The 19,350-nt window shown below is 38.1% G+C and overlaps 1 protein-coding gene across 2 annotated transcripts in view; it reads right to left on the bottom strand.

The window, feature by feature from the left end:
* The window catches only part of LOC110835020 (microtubule-associated protein futsch), a 93,688-nt gene that overhangs the window by 19,549 nt on the left and 54,789 nt on the right, over nt 1-19,350 (bottom strand). The gene's annotated exons all lie outside the window — the stretch shown is intronic.

The following is a 19,350-nucleotide window of genomic DNA, read 5'->3' as shown; positions in this document are numbered from 1 at the left end:
CTGCAACGATAAATAAGGCGTCGTTATTTCTCGCACGCTCTGGAGTTTCATGAGATGTAAAACAAAAGCAATAGACCTACCTTTTATTATATAGGAAATCTCCTGAAAAGAAACTCATGAGGGGATTCTGGTATCTGCATCATACAAACCAATTTTGACATTTGTTTGCACTCATATACACCTAAACGTTCTTAGTAATGACTCTAGGTGACTGAATATTATATATTACAAGTTACATTACCATTAGGTAGCTTTTAGAAATATCTATAATGTGTTTTCTTGCACCGATACACCTTAGGTGTCGTATTACGGAGGTGTTGCATTCTGAAATTGGAATAGGCCACTGACAAGTCCTAACATCTTATGATTATTTTAGCGGAAATAAAATTCAAGTGTTGAGTCATTACAAGTTAGCCAAAGATTTAAATATGTACTTTTATGCCGCGTGTTTTAGGTTGATAGAAACTGGGAAATAAAATGAAAGCTTTGAATGTAAATTTATGTGAGAAAGGCAACGCTGCAAGGATTGGATGGCTTAGGATGAGAGCTCAGCTCAGTGGAGATCAGGTTACCCTTCGTGGTGACCACATTCGGTGATCCTGAATAAACTTCATGGGTTTCCACAAGACCTGGCGTTCATAGACTTCCGTCTCTTTCATGTGACCACTTTCGCTGAACGGACTTGAATAACCAAATTTGAAATTAAACCAACCACAATCCTGCTCTTACAGAGAATTCTTAGTCCTCAAACACAGTTGAACCAAGGAAGCCTTCAGTCTCTGTTCTGTGACTTTCCTCAGACTGGGCTTTAGTAACTCAATTATAAATAAAAACATTCATGGATTTACTTTATAAGAATTCTAATGATTCATATACATTTAGTACGTGAGATTACAATGTGTGTGCATTTTAAATAGAACGTCCCCAATTCGATATTCCACTGAAATCAAACAATAATTAACAATAAATACGAGCAGGCCTACAGATCTTTTCTTATACATGCACTTATTAGGTCTCGTCATTCATAATTTATAACCTTACGAATTTAGAGTCAAATTCAAGGATATTACATTATAACATCGTATACGTAGCTGAAAGTTAAAATTTATGTTTCACTCTTACTCGCAAAAAACGTATGGTAGGGTGTGGCATCGGTCCGGTCGAGTTCATTTGTTCATTGACTGCAGAGAGGAATGAAATACAAACGTATGTTAAAATGACCACTTGAAGGTAGCTCAAGTTTTCATTACAGTTGGCTAAGCATGACTTACGAATGTACATGACACCATAATCTGATAAAATTTTACATTTTTTAGATTTTAATTTGAATAATAAAAGGAATGTAAGAGGAATAATTATCATTAGAACTTTTAAGATGTTATGGTAGGTAGGAATATTCTAAGGAAATTACGCAGTACCATGACATTAATTATTTGAGGCATTCGGTTCGCTTCGTATGTTGCAAATGAAGGTGTGGAAACAAGATTAGGAGCTAATTTTATCAGGCACTTGCAATTCTTGTCTAGAGGAAGATAGGTTTAACATATTGCGATAAAGACAGGCGAGATGTGAGGTTCTCACGGTGGTGAAGACGTTGATCCACTTGGTTGTAACACGCGTGGACATGTAGGCAGATGCTTTCAAGCTGGTGACACTTTGCACCTCTGAAACATCCATCAGTTTCTGAGAGACTGCACAGCGTAACATCCCATAACACAGTCATCTTCATATTCGCTGCTCCCAGAACCTGGGATCTCGCGTAGCTGATTTCGCCCGATGTAACTACGTGTTATTTTCGATCGAGACTTTTTATATTAAATTTCAGGAAAGTGTCAAATTGTACAAAAAATATGCTTCAGGCCACTGTTCTGTTCTTTCATTTTATGTTGGAAACAAACAAGAGATTTACATGGCTTGAAACAAAGGAGGCAGTACACATGCACTGTTTTTATGATTCCTATACACAACACATTATTTCAAAGGGACGTTTTGACATGACCACGTCTTTGTACACCCCGTTCACCAATGCACGGCTTTGTCAACCCTCCCTACCTGTGGTTGGGCGAATATACATCACACGGTGTTTGCTATTCATTTTGTGTCACTTACACTCGAATCTAAACTTAGTAAATTGTTTTCATGACGTGCTGTTTCGAAACCAGCTAAATTTGACATTTAAAATCACCTTGTTGAAAATTCACGAAATTACCTTGTGTGGTTGTAGGTCCATGTTTAATCACAGGGATTTGAGGGAAAAATGTCAGATAACATTGTTAGTAGATACAATTATTTAAATTTAAATTAATAAACTAAATTTTTCTTCAGAAAAATCGTGTAGGCTACGAAGAAAGAATTATAAATTTGACACATATTTCAAACCGAACAGCGTTGACAATTGACTACCTCACGCGGGTTCAAGTATCGGCCCGAAAAAGGCTATCCTCAGTAAAAAAAATTGCAGATTTTCTTCGGTCCCTCCAGGCGATTTCTGGGGCAGTACCTTGAAAAAAAAACTACGACTGCTTTCTTGCATATCCTAATTAATTGTTCATTAATCGTCCTGTAATTTGTCGTCGCTGCTAGAATTGGCGTCAGTTAAAAGATATAGGCCTAGTCTAAATTTCTACATGAAGATGGTTGCCTATTGTGGTGTATGGGCTAAAGCCGAACGAGGTACTGAAAATAACTTTGAAGCATTCAGCTGTAGACTAATCAGGTGGTGAAATGGTTGAATTACTACTATTGCAAAACTATGCCGACTTATTTGCTTCTAGGACGGCAAAACTGGCTTCTTTCTTTCCTCCACGACTGTGGTGTTCCTGAACCTTACTTTTCGACTTCTAGTCAGAAAACAGTCTCAGTATTTCACGTCAGGCCAAACCTTTTCTCTCAGAACGGAAGATTCCATTCACTTGAATTTAATTATTTGTGCTGGTGAATCCTACTCACCTTTGACCTTTTCCTTCTCCTACCAAAGCAACAAGACTCTGTTACGTATATAACATCGAACACAGCGGTACAATTACTGGCCAGTAACTTTGAACGTAATATTAAAAACGACGCCTATGTAGCGATCCCGGATAATCGTTTCAGTTCTTCCAACCATTGGTAACACTGATGGTGATTTATGGCATTAATTTGCCTTAATATTCCTTAAACAGACCATGATAATTATAAAAGAGTATTAATTTACGTATCTAATGCCCCATTTGTACCAGCAGTCCTCATTAATCATTTCGTGGAAAACGTTTTCAGATGCTAGGTTATACGACGAGTAAGTACATCAGAGAGCAGCCTCACACTCTAGTGGACAATTTTTCTTCTTCTCTGTCTGTTTCTCGGTCTAATATATCGCCTTTCATCTTTATCGGTCTCGTAGGTGCTGTTATTGGCCCATCCTTGAAATCTAGAGGGTCGTATTTTCAACATTCCTCCCCATTTATTCGTCTCCTTGTCATTTTTCATTCTACATTGCCAAGGTTTCAGCAAACAGAAGTCCAATAAGCTACAGGGTTGTCATGAACTTTGCTTTGATGTTTTTCAATACTCACAAATTTTAAAGATCTGGTATAGGAGATTCTAAAATAGATCAATTTATGAAGATTGCCGTTGTAGTCTGTCACCAATATAACATCCTAACTTTTAAGAGCAGTACTTTTAAGATTATATATAAACCTAAATAAAACAGTAGTGGCTTAGAAATCAGAAGACACGTGCTTCGAATTTTCCTTCTCCCAAGAATGCAAACTAATGAAATAATATATGTGAAAAATAACTTGGAAAAAAGAACAAATTCTTACAGTACTGTGAATATAAAGTGTACACAGACAGAGTAACGGCGACTGTATAGAAATATCGCACTAAAGAGCTGGAATGATAATGTTATAATTTTAACCACTCACAGCGAAAAGCATAACAAGTCATAGCATGAGGACTTCATGGATTAAATGTATGTTTCCACACTGGCGTTAATTAAATAAACTACTCGTACGATACGAAGTGAACTAAAAATTACAGAGCACATAGAGGAGTGTTTATCGTATGGTGAAAAATGACGGCGACTCCATGAGATTTGCGACAGGCTTTACGTGGTAGGAAAGATAGGCGGGGTAAGACATTAAATTAACTTCAGGGCGCAAAACAGCTGTGTCGTTTTTTGCTGTTTATGAATCGGGACGTGAAACAGAAAGCTTCTGCTTAAATAACAGCAGCTCATTCGTGAACCTCAAAAGTCATTACCAGAGGATTTTTTTTACAAGACTGGGGTGATGCAGATATCTTCAGCATTTTATAACGTTAAAGAGGCTTTGCGATGTAAGTAGATAATTGAGTTGGTTTATGGCGCAGTCGATGAGACAAGGGTTCGAGTCCTTACAACAAATGAATATACAATCGACGTGTTCTCAGAGCACGAAACGAAGTAGGTCTATGTAAGTGTTTCAGTGCACTATGAATAAAAGCTTTAGAACTCATGTTCGGACTTGCGTCGCTTAGTGACGGGGCGTACTGTGCTTTGTCTGGGTCTCTCTCACTCCCAGGATTTCCAATGACATCTCCATTCTGCCGCAGTAAATGCTGCAGAATAAAAGCCCAGGGGCAATTCGCCAAGTTTTCAGCTTCAATCCTGCAACTCATATCAGTGTGGGGGTGGGTCCGGTTTTGAGGGCGCCACTTTTCTCAGACAACCCCTTTTTGTCTCCGCTATTGTTTCTCTTTGCTTGTGCGTTGTTCGTTTGTTTGTTTGTTTGTTTGACAAATGTAGGGAATTTATCCGATACAAGCTGCATCTCACTGCACACCTAAAAAAAGAAACCATCTCCAAGTCATTGTTTTAAAAACAAGTCATTCTGTATTTTCCTTCACCTTAGTTGTAGTAGTACTCGCGAAAAACTATTCTGAAGCATGTGAGTTTTCTTTAGAAAATACTACAACTTATTAGAATATAAAACATTCTAACCATTCAGTAGATAATTATTTATTGTACAAAAGGAACAGTTGTTTCTTTACACAAAACAGAATATTGCCTGTCACATCTCGATGAACGGGGTGTGTATGAAAATTGTTTTAAGATAACCCGTCACACAATAAGGACCCTTGGTGTTATGAAGTGAAACAGTTTTCCTGTCTTACCATAAAATAATATCGTACAAAGACAAAAACTGCTCAGTTTAAATGAGACGTCTTTTCAAAGAACAAATGTTTTATACTCCAAGATACATTTTTAGCATTAGTTTTTTCAGTGACCTAAGCGAAAAATAAGATGTGGTCTTTTTCAGCAATTCCCAAAGTCTCTTTAAAGCTGCGATGTTTTTATCGGCGTCATTCTTCAGGGAGTTTAAATTAAAAGGAAACAAACGACCATGACACGCAACTCAGTTCCACCGGAGTCGTCCGCTTTGCGTGTCAGCTAGGCGCATTGCCATTTCTTTTACTTACACGTTTTCGTACATTATAAAGATGTTCCTCGCTGTACTCCGACCGTTTTAGGTTAGGAACTCAATTATCGCCGTCTGATGCTCAAATCAACATTTCAAAACAGTGTTACATTCTTCCGCCCGCTCTGTTATTTGCTACGTCACACGTATGCGGGGTCAGGGATAATCAAATGCCAGTGTGAGTGTGTACCATTTTCACTGCAACAGACCTCTTAACGCAAATACTGTACGTAGAGTCGAATGAAAATTCCTCGTTAATCTTAATCCTTTAAAACCGAGTAGTAACTATGTATGTGTATGGTATGATTTTAGTACAAATAGTAGTTATTTACTTAAACATTATTCACCAGCTGATCTTTGTAATGGTGAAGAGTTGTGTTTTATTTGCGGTAACAACTTAATTTTTTATTTTATGTAGACGAGCTTTGGCTTCAAAGGGTTAAGCCAGCTATTAGAACGCGCAATATACTCGCCCGAAATATTAACGAGATATTCATATCGGAGTAGCAACACCTGTGTGACTAAGCTACTCGCTAATCTGTTGGTTAACCAGTTTCATAGTGTCGGCTCATATGACCACCGCCATCGGCCTTAGTCGCTCTACTCTTACATTACCTCATATACGTAAGTCTGTTTCAGTACAGTTTTCTTTTCTAATAGTTTCATGCCAGATGCCTGTCATAAGAGGCATATGTTTTACATTTCGGCTTCCAACAAAACTTGTCTGCAAACAACCGATCATTGTGATGATTTCTGCCACATTACTTTATAATCTACATTCACAGTCAAGATGGTTGGCTTGAGAGGTCGTCACACCAAATAGCTATGTTTACTTAAGCGTAAAATGCAATAAGTTCAAATCCCAAATTACAGTTCTATGACTCGCCTTGGGAACAGACTAATATTTCAGTACGTCTCGTGATCATCGTATGCAAATTACCAGAGTGGACAAAATAAAATCCAGTTTGTTGGCTGGAAACGACGTTCCGGTTAGTTGATTTCGTTCTCAAGCGAGACGAAACTAGTCGGAGTAGCCTCTAGCTGAACTCAAACAACAAAGCCTTCGCCTTCGTATTCTTGACCGCTGAAGCTGACAAACTTAACACGTCAGCGCGTGGATTTCAACGCTTCCAGAAACGTCATTTCTCTCTTCTCTCAACCGGTAGATGTTTGTCAGAAATAAAACCACGGCACCAAGTGAAAATTAAGTGAAGCAGTTTGGTATATGTTGTGAGGGGAGGGGGGTTACAGACATTTCTAAAAAGACTGCACACTGCAGTTCTACACGCCATCGAGCTTTTGCTCCGTGCAATGAAGTTCTCAGTTCAAGTGAAAACTGTTGATTACACTCTCAGAAAAAAGTATCTGCTTTCCGAATACATTTGAAATATTTTACATATGTGCATTCGCTGAAGGGAAGTACATTTTCCCAAGCCCGGCATTCTGTATAGGCCTACTAGTCATTCAATTATTGAACGCCTAAAGGATATGCATCACTTCAATTTCGTCTGTGTGGCGGGCGACCGCACGCACAGGAGCTCTTGGCATGTATACTACTCGACTAGACATGATACTCAACTCCTGCGAGCTTGAAAGATGTTCTAGAGAGTGAAGTATGTCACCACGATGCTGGCTAGAACGTAAAACGTGTTTCTACTGTCGTATGTTCCACAATTCTTTACCCTGAGGCCTGAGACATGTTATAGCATCTAGGTTTCATAGTCGGAAAACCTGAAAAAAAGAGTCAACTTGCAAGACGTAGGTATAGATGGGAGAATGTAGACTCCGAGAGATGTACTACCTCCATGTTCAGTGTTGGAGGTGAAGTCAGTATGTTTCTCCGAAACTTTTGTATCCACCTACGTGTCCACACGACGTTATAATCCAGATGATTAGCATAGACACGTGTATGAGGCTTATTCACATAATTAAAATTATATCTGTATACTGTCAGTTCGCTAGGTATAAGAATTTTATATTTGCTACAAAAAATCATATGGCCGTACATTATGTATGATATTTGAGGTTTTATATTTGTGTTTTTCTCCGTTTTAGTGCATTTACATTTTTCATGTGCTTCTTTCTCTCTCCAAAACGCCGTATTCTTGTCTTGCATCGTAGCCTGCATATCGCTATTCAGAACCGCAGGTCCACCTTTTGAACAAATTTATCACCAGACTCACAAAAAGAAAGAAAGAAGAAGTGGGAAATAATGTTCTGTTTTCTGAAGCTTTGGATATCATTTATCCCAACTACTTGCCGTGACAAAGCTGAAGTATCTGTACATATTGTGCGATCCTGGAGATGCTTCATGCCAATATCCTTGATACATGGATGGATTCTAGCATTGCATTTGACTCAACTTCTGAAGATTTAGTGTTATACTTTCGTATATGTTGTGTCTTCTGTCACATGTGATAAAAGTTCCTAACTTCGAACTTCAAATATCCTGCGACTTCAAAATAAAGAAAAGAACTCATATAGAAAGAAACTCAAAGCCAGAAAAACTTGAGTTCTTCAGATTTACATGTACAGCTCATTGAGTTTATGTAGGAGAGTCCTTTCTTGTTACAAACCCATTAATTTAAGGTTCCATAAGGCGGGATTTCTTAAGTATCTGAGCGTCTATCAGCTTCTCAATAAGGACTTTGATCCATGCAATCAATATATTATTAGCATACATCGAATGTCAAATTTCACGTTCTGTCTGCCAACATGGGTATCGAGTTCTAACTTCTGCAAGAGCATAAATTATAAAAACAAACAAATAATGGCAATGTCGATGTGGAAAGACTACGGTTATATTGCAGCGCATGTTGACATTCGTCTCTTCTACCTGACAGCCATGATGGCAAGGCACGCAAGGTAATTCGCAGTGCCTCTTCGCTGGAATTAAACTCTCAGCCTTTACTTCAGCATTGGTAAGCCGTCCTGCTCACCTCAATTTTCATATTGAACGTCTGTCACAACAAAGAAAACTTTGAAGAGGCACGTAAAGACGACAGTCCTATGTGATGTAGTGCGCTGGGGATCCATTCAAAGACAGGGCGTGATATTTTTCACACAATTTTCAATAATTATCATAAAGTAAAGAGTTTAGATAGAAGTTATGATAGGTGGTATGCTAATTTTAGATTCTATCAAAAATTTGAATAAAATTATTTAATCTTATTAATCTTCCAAGAAAGTTCGAATTGTTTTCGAATTGATACAGATGGGCACATGGAATCAGTAGATCAGTGGTTTTACTCGACTGAAGTGTAGTAGTGAAATTGATGGTCCATAGGACAGGAGGATGCAGGAAGAGTAATAGGACTGTGGGAGAACAGAAGCTAGAACGTGACTAGATTATTTAAAGCCAGCCCTTCCAAGGGCGTGACAACTACTGCAAATGGGGTACAAGCAAGGGGAAGCTTTCTTCTGTGGACGTACGTTTGGAATAACGTTCTTTTGCAGTGTTCTGTTCATTACAACTATTTAATGTGGCCATCTCCTTAGCGAGTTTGGTGTTTCAATATCGTTTACTCTGTGTTAACCAAGTAACACAACATACTGTGGAGATTTGAGAAGCTAGGCAATATATTTTGTTCGTACCTGATGTAGTATCTGCTTGTAAGGAAACTAAATACAAGATTACACCAACATTTTACGGAAGGCCATTTTGAAAGGACCTTATTAGAATGCAGTGTTAAGAAAACAGTGTGTCTTGATTATGAATTTCTCAGGACGAGTCCAAGAGTTATGTTCATTAGGCCTACTTGTTATCAGTAATCATCCACTAAGAGGCTTCCTATAGGTAAGAAACTGTAACAAGTAATCATTAAGGGATGTTTATTTTCGTTCAGAAGAAAAATGACTCGTTTTAACTTGGTACTTCATAGCTACGTAACATTTGAGAAAAGTCACAGAATGTAAAAGTACATAAATCATGGACTCTCAAACGATTTTTATGATTTTTTAAATTGAGCTGAAGACAGATCTAATTTTAAAACTTGAAAAAACAGATCAAATTAAAAGACAAAAATGTTTGTCTGATGTAAAGCCACAGGCGACTGCAGCGTATTTTGATAACCAATAACGCTGCTAAAAAGCGAGGAGGACTCTGCGATTATATTTTTTAGACATTTCAGTATGGAAAGGAATCTTCATTTCAATTAAATATAAATACTTTACCTTTCCGTGTTTTATTACTGCTTGAATCTTGATGGAATATGCTTTCGTGCTCTTACGCACACAGCATTATTAATTTCAGTCCTTCTATAGAGACAAATTGCCGGTAGAGGCATGAGAAAACGTCATCTCCAGAGCGCTGAGAAGAGGGTAGGTAGGCTGTTCCGCTTTGACTTCTAACGATTCTAACGTTCCCACCCGCTGAGAAAACACGAAATGGAAGGCAGAGAAAGCATTTCAGTACTTCTAAAATTCCAAGCTTCCAAATTAATTACGGTACTCAAAATTCTTTTGTAAAATTGGTTCCTCTTGCATATGCTCTTAAACTAACTGACGTTTGAGTAAAAAGCAATGCATTGGTATTCGTCAAGCTGTCAGAACTGCCAATTAATGTTATTTATATTCTGATTTCAAAAACTGAGGACTGAGAATTTTAATTCGATATAGTCGTATAATTGAGAAAAAATTAGAATAAATTTATCGTTCTCCAGTAAAAATTAGCGTTACTTTCTTCGACCATACTCCTTTTCGGTGATTGGTATGGAAATAAATATAAGATGCGATGACTAAACATACTTACATTTCAAAAAATGTATGATCTGATCTGTGTGAGATAGAATTTAGAAGTTAGTACGGGATTGCTTTGATGTTGAAAGCACAGATTGCGGTATTCTGGAGTGTCGGCCCCTCTAATATCTTGTCTGCTGTCGACGTTTCGGAGGAAGATATTCCTTTCGATACATGACGAAATTTTACACGACGCAGCACTCCAAGCAATCTTTTCTTACATTGCCCATAAAATCGTAAATTTCACGTTTGAAACATTTACTAAAAACGAGATTTTCATTTACTTGTGTTGTATTCAACAGAAAATGCTACAGCACACACACATCCATGGAAAGCCGATCGCTTTGATACGACAGGTTTGGAAGCTATTATCGAAAAGCCTCTTGTAATGTCGAGATAATAAGACGAATGGAAGTTCAGTCATATCAGCTTTGTATCCGGATTATACTGCACTTGATTAAACACTTTATCTGCGTCGCTATAGCAATTCTTTTGTGTATGCATTTCCAGATAACCTCGTGAAATATGAACGTCTCATTCAAATCGTCAAGATAAATGTTTCCTGAACTACAGTCTTTGCAGCTAATAAAAATGTTATCTTGTACGTGACATGCCTGCTCAACAGCTAGAATTTTTCTTGGTTCTTGCTTAAGTAGCAGTTCAATTTGGCAATATTGTGTGGAAACCCTTGCAGTGACTGTGCGCTGGGCATTGCTTTTTTGTTAGAAACGAAATTCCAACTTAAAGGGCGCACACACGCAAAACAATCCCGCTGTGTATTTCATGGATCTTTACACAAACTGTGTTTGACTTCGAAGCTCTTTGTGAATTGGTTCTTGTTTTTAAAATGAAACTTTGTACCTTTAAAATGCAACTATTTGTTTTATGGAACTTTACAAAACCATTTTTATGTTAATTTTAGTTGTAATTTAATATGAAATGGGTTATTTTCTAAGGATGAATGAACTTGTTAATTAAACGAAAATGTATTCTCAACGAGTCAGGGGTTTGGTGAAGCGATATCACATTTATGTCAACCAACGAACGCGTACGAACGCACATACCTGGCAAATTACCGTCCTTCTGCTGTCCGAATTGGCTTTCGTCCTGTTTATTGTCGCAGGACAGAACAGGACAGGTATCGAACGAGCCACGCCATTAACCCTATGGAACTGAAACTCGTCTAAATAGTATTTTTATTAACAATCCGTGCATGCGATTTCACGGCAGTGAGGATGATGATGAAGTTCATATGGGTTTTGGCGTCGTGTAAACTCGTCGGTAGATTTTTTACCCTCATTATATTGTAGGACCCGTCGTTTAAAATGGATATGTGTAATACAGCTCTTTACTGAGGAGGTTCATCTGCTCAAGTTCTTATTTTTATTCCTCCTAGTCTATAGATTAAATATGCATAACTGCCTGTGAGCTCAGACATGATTTTGCACTACGTCAGCTATTAATGGATGGTTCAAGGGGGGAGGGGGTGATGATGCCTGACGACTTTCTGTCAGTGCTCGTAAGTGTAGACCAATACACATTCTCCGTAAGAGTACCTCTTACACCTTGGAAGCTATCAATGGCTCGACATTAATGTCAGTGTAAAATCCTTGGAATGTGGATTGTTGTTTCAATAGAAAATTCCGTGTCTTTCGTCTATTTCCATACATATCAACCGTTTTCTGGCCTTCCTGTTTACTCGAACTCAGCCCTTAGATTTCCTTTTAGAGATATATAAAGGTTAAAGTGTACTCCGCGAATGTCGCAGCCTACAGACACTGTTATTGCAGAAAAGTCAGAGGGAACTTGGTATAAGCTCAATGTATTCCGAGATAGAAATAATATATATACTAAAAACAAAATAAAACATGCTCTGAAGATAGTGGTTTATTAAGATGATTCACCGTGAAGTCTGGTAGAAACTGCCCGACGTTTCAGAGTTGCTTACTGCATCGTTCTAATGATGGAAGCAGTTAGCATATCTGAAACGTCAGTCAATTTCTATTAGACTACACGGCACACTATCCCATTAGAATGTTTTCATACTCGTCGTCGTCAGAACCTCAAATATACTCGGTAATTTGTATATCAGTTCTCTTTTGCCAAGTCCAGCGGTGCTCAAAAGAGAATTTTTTTATTTATAATCTTTATAGACAAAACATAATAGAAGCGTTACAAGTGCACCGCACTCCGATCTGAGAGTACTGTAAAAATTTTGGTATTGTTTCGGGACGAAGAATGTAATTTTTCATTTTTCAGAGACTCTACTGGCCTTTCAGGATACCGGATGTTTATTTTAAAACGAGAACAAGCTTTGCCCCAATTTTCTACCCGCTCCTTAGCATTTCCTTCCGTTTTTTCGTTTCGTATTTTTCACGGAGTACTATTTTAGCTGCATGAATAATCAGTTCCTGTAGTTTCATGTCTCATTGCATGCACAGAGATGACACGTCTACGTGTCTGAGAAAAATAAAGAAATCAGCACAGCAGCTGGCTTTTTACTGGGTCACAGTCTGAGGTGTCGGTCAGGTGAATCAATACGCAACCACCTGCCCCTGTTCTAATGCCAAGAATAGAATTCGCCACCGATCGATGCTGACCTGGCCCAACACCAAATGTTAATAATGTTCTTGTAATTCATCCCTCGAATAAGATAAACGCTGTGCATTTCTTCTGGATGCAACTAGCGACACGCCAGTATGTCATCCTTATTTCCAACTACAAGGTGTTCCAATATCGTATGTGAGAACATGCAGTTCTCGGGGAAAAATTAGCCGTTTCAACTAGCGGTGTTGTAGAATAAAGCAGTGTTTAATATAAATGTAGAAGTATTTAGTTTCAATCATTTAATAATAATTTATGCGCGAGACAATATTAACAAAATTTTAAAAGTCCCGCTTGATTTAATTTTATGAGAAACGTGGTCTTCAATATTGCTGTTTTTTAATTCATCCATCTTTCAAAATTCTAAATGTTGTTATAACGTGTCTCGACATTATATTTAAAGTCCTCGTATCAACTTACTGAGGTTAATTGAAACCTTTGTGAATACACAGATTTTTAATTCATGAAGAAGCATCTTACACCTTGTATTTTAATAACATGCTACATCGACTGTTTGCTTCAGATGTGTAAATTTCAACGAAGTGGTTTAGCAGAAGGTAGCTAATTGACGTGAGGTGACACAGTATAACAGATAATGAATTTGCTTTTTTTTCGTCATAATTAGAGATGACTTCTGAATTCTGGGTTGCTAACTAGGTTCGCTAAATTTAGAGACACAAGAGTCTTATTAAAGTATTTGCGTTGTGGAATATGTGATGCTGAATTCAAACATTCTGTATTAATAATTTGTGAAAAATATTCTAATAGAATTGTAAACCATTATTTTTTGAAAGCCGAAGCGTATATTATATAAAACCAAGGTTACATGTACAATTATTATATATGAATTAAATAACTAAACTATATCCATGAAGCAGTCCACTCTGAGAAGCAATTGGCATTCAGCTAGTCAAGAAATTCCCCACTTTTTTTGTAGGAGCCGAAGGTTCATTAGCGTGTTGAGGAATGTCCACACAAATTTTGTTAATGCGTCGAAATGTGTATACGTTTAATGTGCATTTGAACAAACTGTCAACACTGTGATAAATTATATTACAGTAATTAATTAGTTTATAGTTACTTTTGAGAGTTGGGCCAGGATAATGACCTGAAACTGGTACTAAATATAATGTAGCTTAACACTACGTCACCCACCAATAATATGTATTGAATCAATGGTTTTACCAGTATAAGTAATTACGCACCATGCGGATTATATTTCCATGTTTTAATAATCATTTAAGTGTAGGCCTAATTATTTCCGTGGTTGTGTTTAACATTTCAATTACGAAATTTGTAGTTTTAACTTCCGCCTACTTTTACGAATTATTATTATTATTATCGTTATTACTTCTGTTTTCGATACATTTTTATTACTGCAGACTAACAAGGCAATTTATTTTGTGGGCTACAATGATAAAACAGGATCATGTTTCAAAATTAGTCTCATTTTTAAAACAGGACAGAAACAGGGTATCATAAGGTCACAGTCAGAGTTCAATAACTTTGAGATTGAAGAAAAGGGCTTTCACTCAACCTCCTTAAGCTCTTGTTAAGCCGTTTCCTTGGGGGAAAAACTCAAGGAAAATAATTTTCCGCTTGACATAAACTTTATGATTGACAGATAGTGACAGATTTCTGCCTTAAAAAATTCGCCTTACGTCAGCTCTCGGAAGTGATTCCCGCTGACTGCTGAGCTCCTCAGGAAGACGTTTCCAAGCCAATGGCATTATAGACGATGGGATAGGGGGGGGGGGGGCGATGATCCAGCTGCAGATCTGGCATCAACTTTACACTTTTCTATCTAATGTATTCTTATCTTCAATCCATCAATGCAAATATGTATTGATATTTTATTGCTGTCAAAGCCTTCGGAAAGCTTGAAATAAAGAACTGAGCAGAATAGGATTACCACTGTCAAAGATGAAATACCCCACTATTCATTAAATAATTGACTTGTGTAGGCCGTTGCCCCAGTCTTCAATCTGTTTCCTTTTCAGGGTTTCGTCTCATTAATGTATAGTTGACGTGTATAGGTGCGTTTGTCATGTATAAATGCTACCAATTCTACTTTAAATACCGGTAGTGTTAATGTAGATTAATTAGCAACAGTGAAAGCATTCGCCAACGAACAATTTACATTTCAGCTCTGGGGTTATTTGAGCATGTCATCTGAGTACATGGTGCAAGTAAGTAATAAATGGTGTGAAAAACAAGATGCCTGATTGAAAACCGAATTCAATCTTTTCCACAAAACCTCGTACGAGCTCCTTACAACGCGTTGCCCCTAAATCGACTCCATTTTGAATTTCCATTTCAAATCACGTTTCTCTAAACTTTGTTAGATTTTAAATGAAAAATATACACAGATAAATCGTTCTACAAAGAAGAGAATTTGTTTAAAGCTTCCGAAATTAAATATTACGTTTGTATTAGGTTATTGACATTTGTAATGATGTCATCACGAACGGCTACAGAATACATTGACTGTCGACATCCTCAGGGAGGTTTATCGATTGCGTATTCATCACCTGCCGCTGTAAGAAGTCGTAAGAGTGCGGTTGTAAAGTATCAATACGGACAGACCTCTTCATAAACACTGGAATGACGTCATGGATTCACCATAATTGTTTTTCCGACCGTTGTTGGCAGTGTTTGAACACACGCGTGACGCGCCTGTGTCTTCTTTCCGGCGTCGCCTTCTAGAACCTTCGGACGACGAACTTTGAGACCTCCCTCCTCTTGTCAGCAGTCCGTCACTAGTAATTGCAATAGAGCACATCCACGCGGCTTCATGGGAAGATGACTATGCAGTAATGGGTTTGGAACCCCGGAATTACTTCAGCGGACAACGAGATAAAGATCTCATTTCTTCAACTACTAGGACACCGAAAGACGCGACCAGCGGTCTGCATTTCTGCTTCGTATTCGGCAAGTCTTGGGTTCAAATCTCGACCCGGAGACTCACCATCTTGACTGTAGTTTTTCCTCAGTACCTTCAGACAAACGCCGGGATAGTACCGAAAAATGGCTGTTATTTGCCTTGGAACGCAATAAAACCTTCATATGCATTGAACCTTGAATGTAACTGCGAGCTGGTGGATTCAATTGAATTTCTTCTTAATGTGAATCGAATCTTGAGACCGTAAAGCAATAAGGGATTCTATTCAGTCTGTTAATCAGACCAGTTCTTTTGCCATGGTGGTTCTGGCCACTGAATTATTGGGACATTAGCTGAAATTGTAGCACGTCTACCTAGTTACTAAGAAGATTTCTACTTGTATTGAGCCATTACCTACTCTGACAACAGACTACGATTAATTGAAAACAAAGGCTTCTTCAGAGAGCCATGTTATGTACTGTGTATTTCCTCAAAGCTTCAGTTCTTAGAAGTGTTTTTTTTCCTTTATCATGTAACGGAATGGAGGTAACGCTAGATGTATGTCGTTAGTATATCAGTTTAGTCTCTCAACGTAAATACCTGAGCTAGCTCAATCCACTCCACATTCTCACAATATATTTGGTATCTACGTCATAGGCTCCAAAGTTGTATCTTTCCCTTCAGGATTTTCTGCCAGAATTTTGTGTGCTTTTCTTATGTCTCGTGAATGCTACATCTCTTTCATCATATTCAAATTCAGACTCTCACCAACATCGAACATAATCTGTGGTAACAAAATATCCGTATGACGGATATGAACAGAATCCCCTAAACTTCATCGACGTAATCCTAGCTGGAATCCTAACACAAGCCAGCTGTCGTAGGAACATAATTCTTACACCACACATCCGTCCTTGCCTCACTACTTCAAGTCTCGAATCTGCTTTTAGAAATCATGGTCGAAAATTCGGTAATTTATTATTCAAACTGAAAAACGAGAATGATTTATACTTGTTTTAGCTATGCGGGAGTCGAGACTCGCTCCTTCCATTTTCCTCCAAAGCATCTATTCTAAAAATAAGTGATTTTTTCCCTCCCCGGATTCCTCTTCTGCAAACGATCTAGCTTAGTGAGCCCGCCGTCGAGGTACATGCAGCCGGAGAATAGCTGGAACAGAAGGGGGCTGTGTTGACACAATCCCGACAACGGAGAAGCTTTCCTCTGCGATTGCTTGTCGTCGTTCGGTAGAATGCACTGATCTGTCGAAATGAAAATTCACGAATTGCAGAACATGCAAACTCTGTAAAACATGATAACAAAAACACGAGATGCCCACGAAAGGACTCTAAAAGTATCACGTGAAAAACATGACAGGAACGGTTTTAAATACACTTCGATTATTTAAGTAAATTAAATTAATTAAATTAAATTTTAGATGCATTTAAAGGCCCATGTAAGGAACTAATATTTCCACTTGTTTAACAGGGGACATTGAACACAGTTTCCTATAATATTTAAAGTTTCGAAGTTTTTGATAGCCTTCTACGAGTCTTATGCCTTGACGTCTAACCGCAATGCGACGTTTGTTGCAAACCGGCTGAAAACATTTGCCCGAGTTAGCAATAAAAAAAAAATTAAAAAAAACAGATAGAGAAGGCGTAAATTACAATCCCGAAAGGAAAAAAAGAGTTACTGGAAAATACAAACAGAACTAACTCCAGGCCTACACTTGAGAACGGACATATTTTTAACACGAACTCTTTTCTCTTTCCGAAGCACTTTCGTGATGAATTCACATTAGAAGTTCCGTTAACTGATTATGACAGTTTTAACCAGAAGGGAGGTATTCATAAAGATGGCATATTTCGACACGATGACAGTGTAACGGGGTGAAAAACAGGATTTTGTTGTACTCAGTTGAGCTTTGCAATGAAGAAGTGTTATGTTTCCTTTGAGATAGAAACTACACTTTTAAATATTTGACTATCTCCCGATTCAGAGGGTTAAATTATAATAATACTATGTAGGCTACGTAATACTCCACATTTATTTATCATTAGGATGGGACTAATATAAGAATAATTACTTTTCTATATATGACACGATAAATCGATAAAACCTCCACGTATTTCAGAAAATTCTCAAGTTCTGCGAGGTCGAGTTGCGCAGAATGTATTTTTTTGCGTCCTCAGACTTTAATTCTGCGCAACTCAAGACTTTTCAGGTACTTAGTAAGGGCACATGTAAATAGGGGCGTACGCAATGTAATTTGGGCAAAAGTACTTTCACCTACTGATGTAATAGCGCGTATTAAGAGGAAATGGTAACAGTGACGTTCCTGAATGATGATGTCGCGTAGTTAATTATTCCTACTGCTAATTCGGGAGGTTCTGGATTAAAATCTCGGCGCCGAAACCTGCTATTCTGGGTATATCGTGGTTTTCTTCAGTCAATAAAGACAACTGCAGGATTAGTACGTTGAATTTGGCCACGATCACTTCTATATTATTTCCAACTCATTCATTCTACTGCTACTGGTGATGACGTCAATGTGACAGAATGAAGGTTTGGCAAAAATGCCTGTTAAACGAAATGATGGGGTTTACTAAAACATTGCCGGTGCTTGAGCGTCGTCTTTTCGGATTAGAGCTCCTCGCTGCTGGAGTTCACGCTTCGGTTGCTTCGTTCAGTACAGGATGTTGATACGTGAGGACAGCGGCTCGGTGCGAACAATAACACAGCGTGGCGTACTTCATAATCTTTTCATTCCATTGGACAATACTGGTTGGAGAGGAACACGAAAAAATGGAAGGGACAGTGTTGTATGCAGAATTTTAGGGTTCGGGATAAGTTCCATAGCTCCGGTTTTTCTCGTCAGTTCCACGCACACTTTGTGCAAGCCTGTGATCTTTCCGAGAAATGAAAGAAAGATCAGAGCTCCACTCTTCTTAAAGTGTTTTAATCACATCGATTTTACTCTGCCCACATCTCTCCTCATCCTAATTCCATGGCTCTGACAGGTCAACGCCCCTTGCCTGATCCTTCCATTATCCTTATATAAATCATTCACTTCCTAAGGTTTTATGAATTGACGTTTTTATCGATACTCCACATTTACTACGGAATATAAGACGGAACACGACATCGAGCAGTTTGGACGCTTCTGCAGACAGCCGCGAAAATCGACCGCAATACAAGAGGGCCAAAGATTCTGTTAGGTCAGCTAAGCGTACGATACGTTTAAAATTTTGTTTTGAGCTTTTGAGGAAGGAATATCTGACACGCGTTTCTAATTTGATTGATCTAATCCATGCAACCTCGTTCCAGACACCTAGCAGCAAACGACTGCAAACTGTGTGGACTAGCAATCGATACGATAGCGTATTTACTCAAATCTGATATACAGAACCGCAACTCTGCAATGGCGTACATGCTTCTGTCTGTGGAAACGAGTATAATAATGTATATTTAAAACTCCCTAGCACAGAAAGCAGCAATAGATTTTTTTAACTATAACATTATTACGCTCAGAATAAGGGGCGAATATAAAGGAATTTGAGGCACAGAACTGTTTCCTCAATCGTTTAAATCACAGAAGTAACTTCATGCACCACTGCTTCATAGTCAGTAACTCTGCATTGCGTATGCGTGGGTTTTGCATAAATCTCAGTATAAACAAGGATTATTTTCTTA

Source organism: Zootermopsis nevadensis, unplaced genomic scaffold (assembly GCF_977971745.1).
Source record: "Zootermopsis nevadensis isolate Lab colony 2312 unplaced genomic scaffold, Znev_1.0 Znev_ptg000008l, whole genome shotgun sequence".
Lineage (NCBI taxonomy): Eukaryota > Metazoa > Arthropoda > Insecta > Blattodea > Termopsidae > Zootermopsis > Zootermopsis nevadensis.
This window is presented reverse-complemented; position numbering and strand designations above follow the sequence as displayed.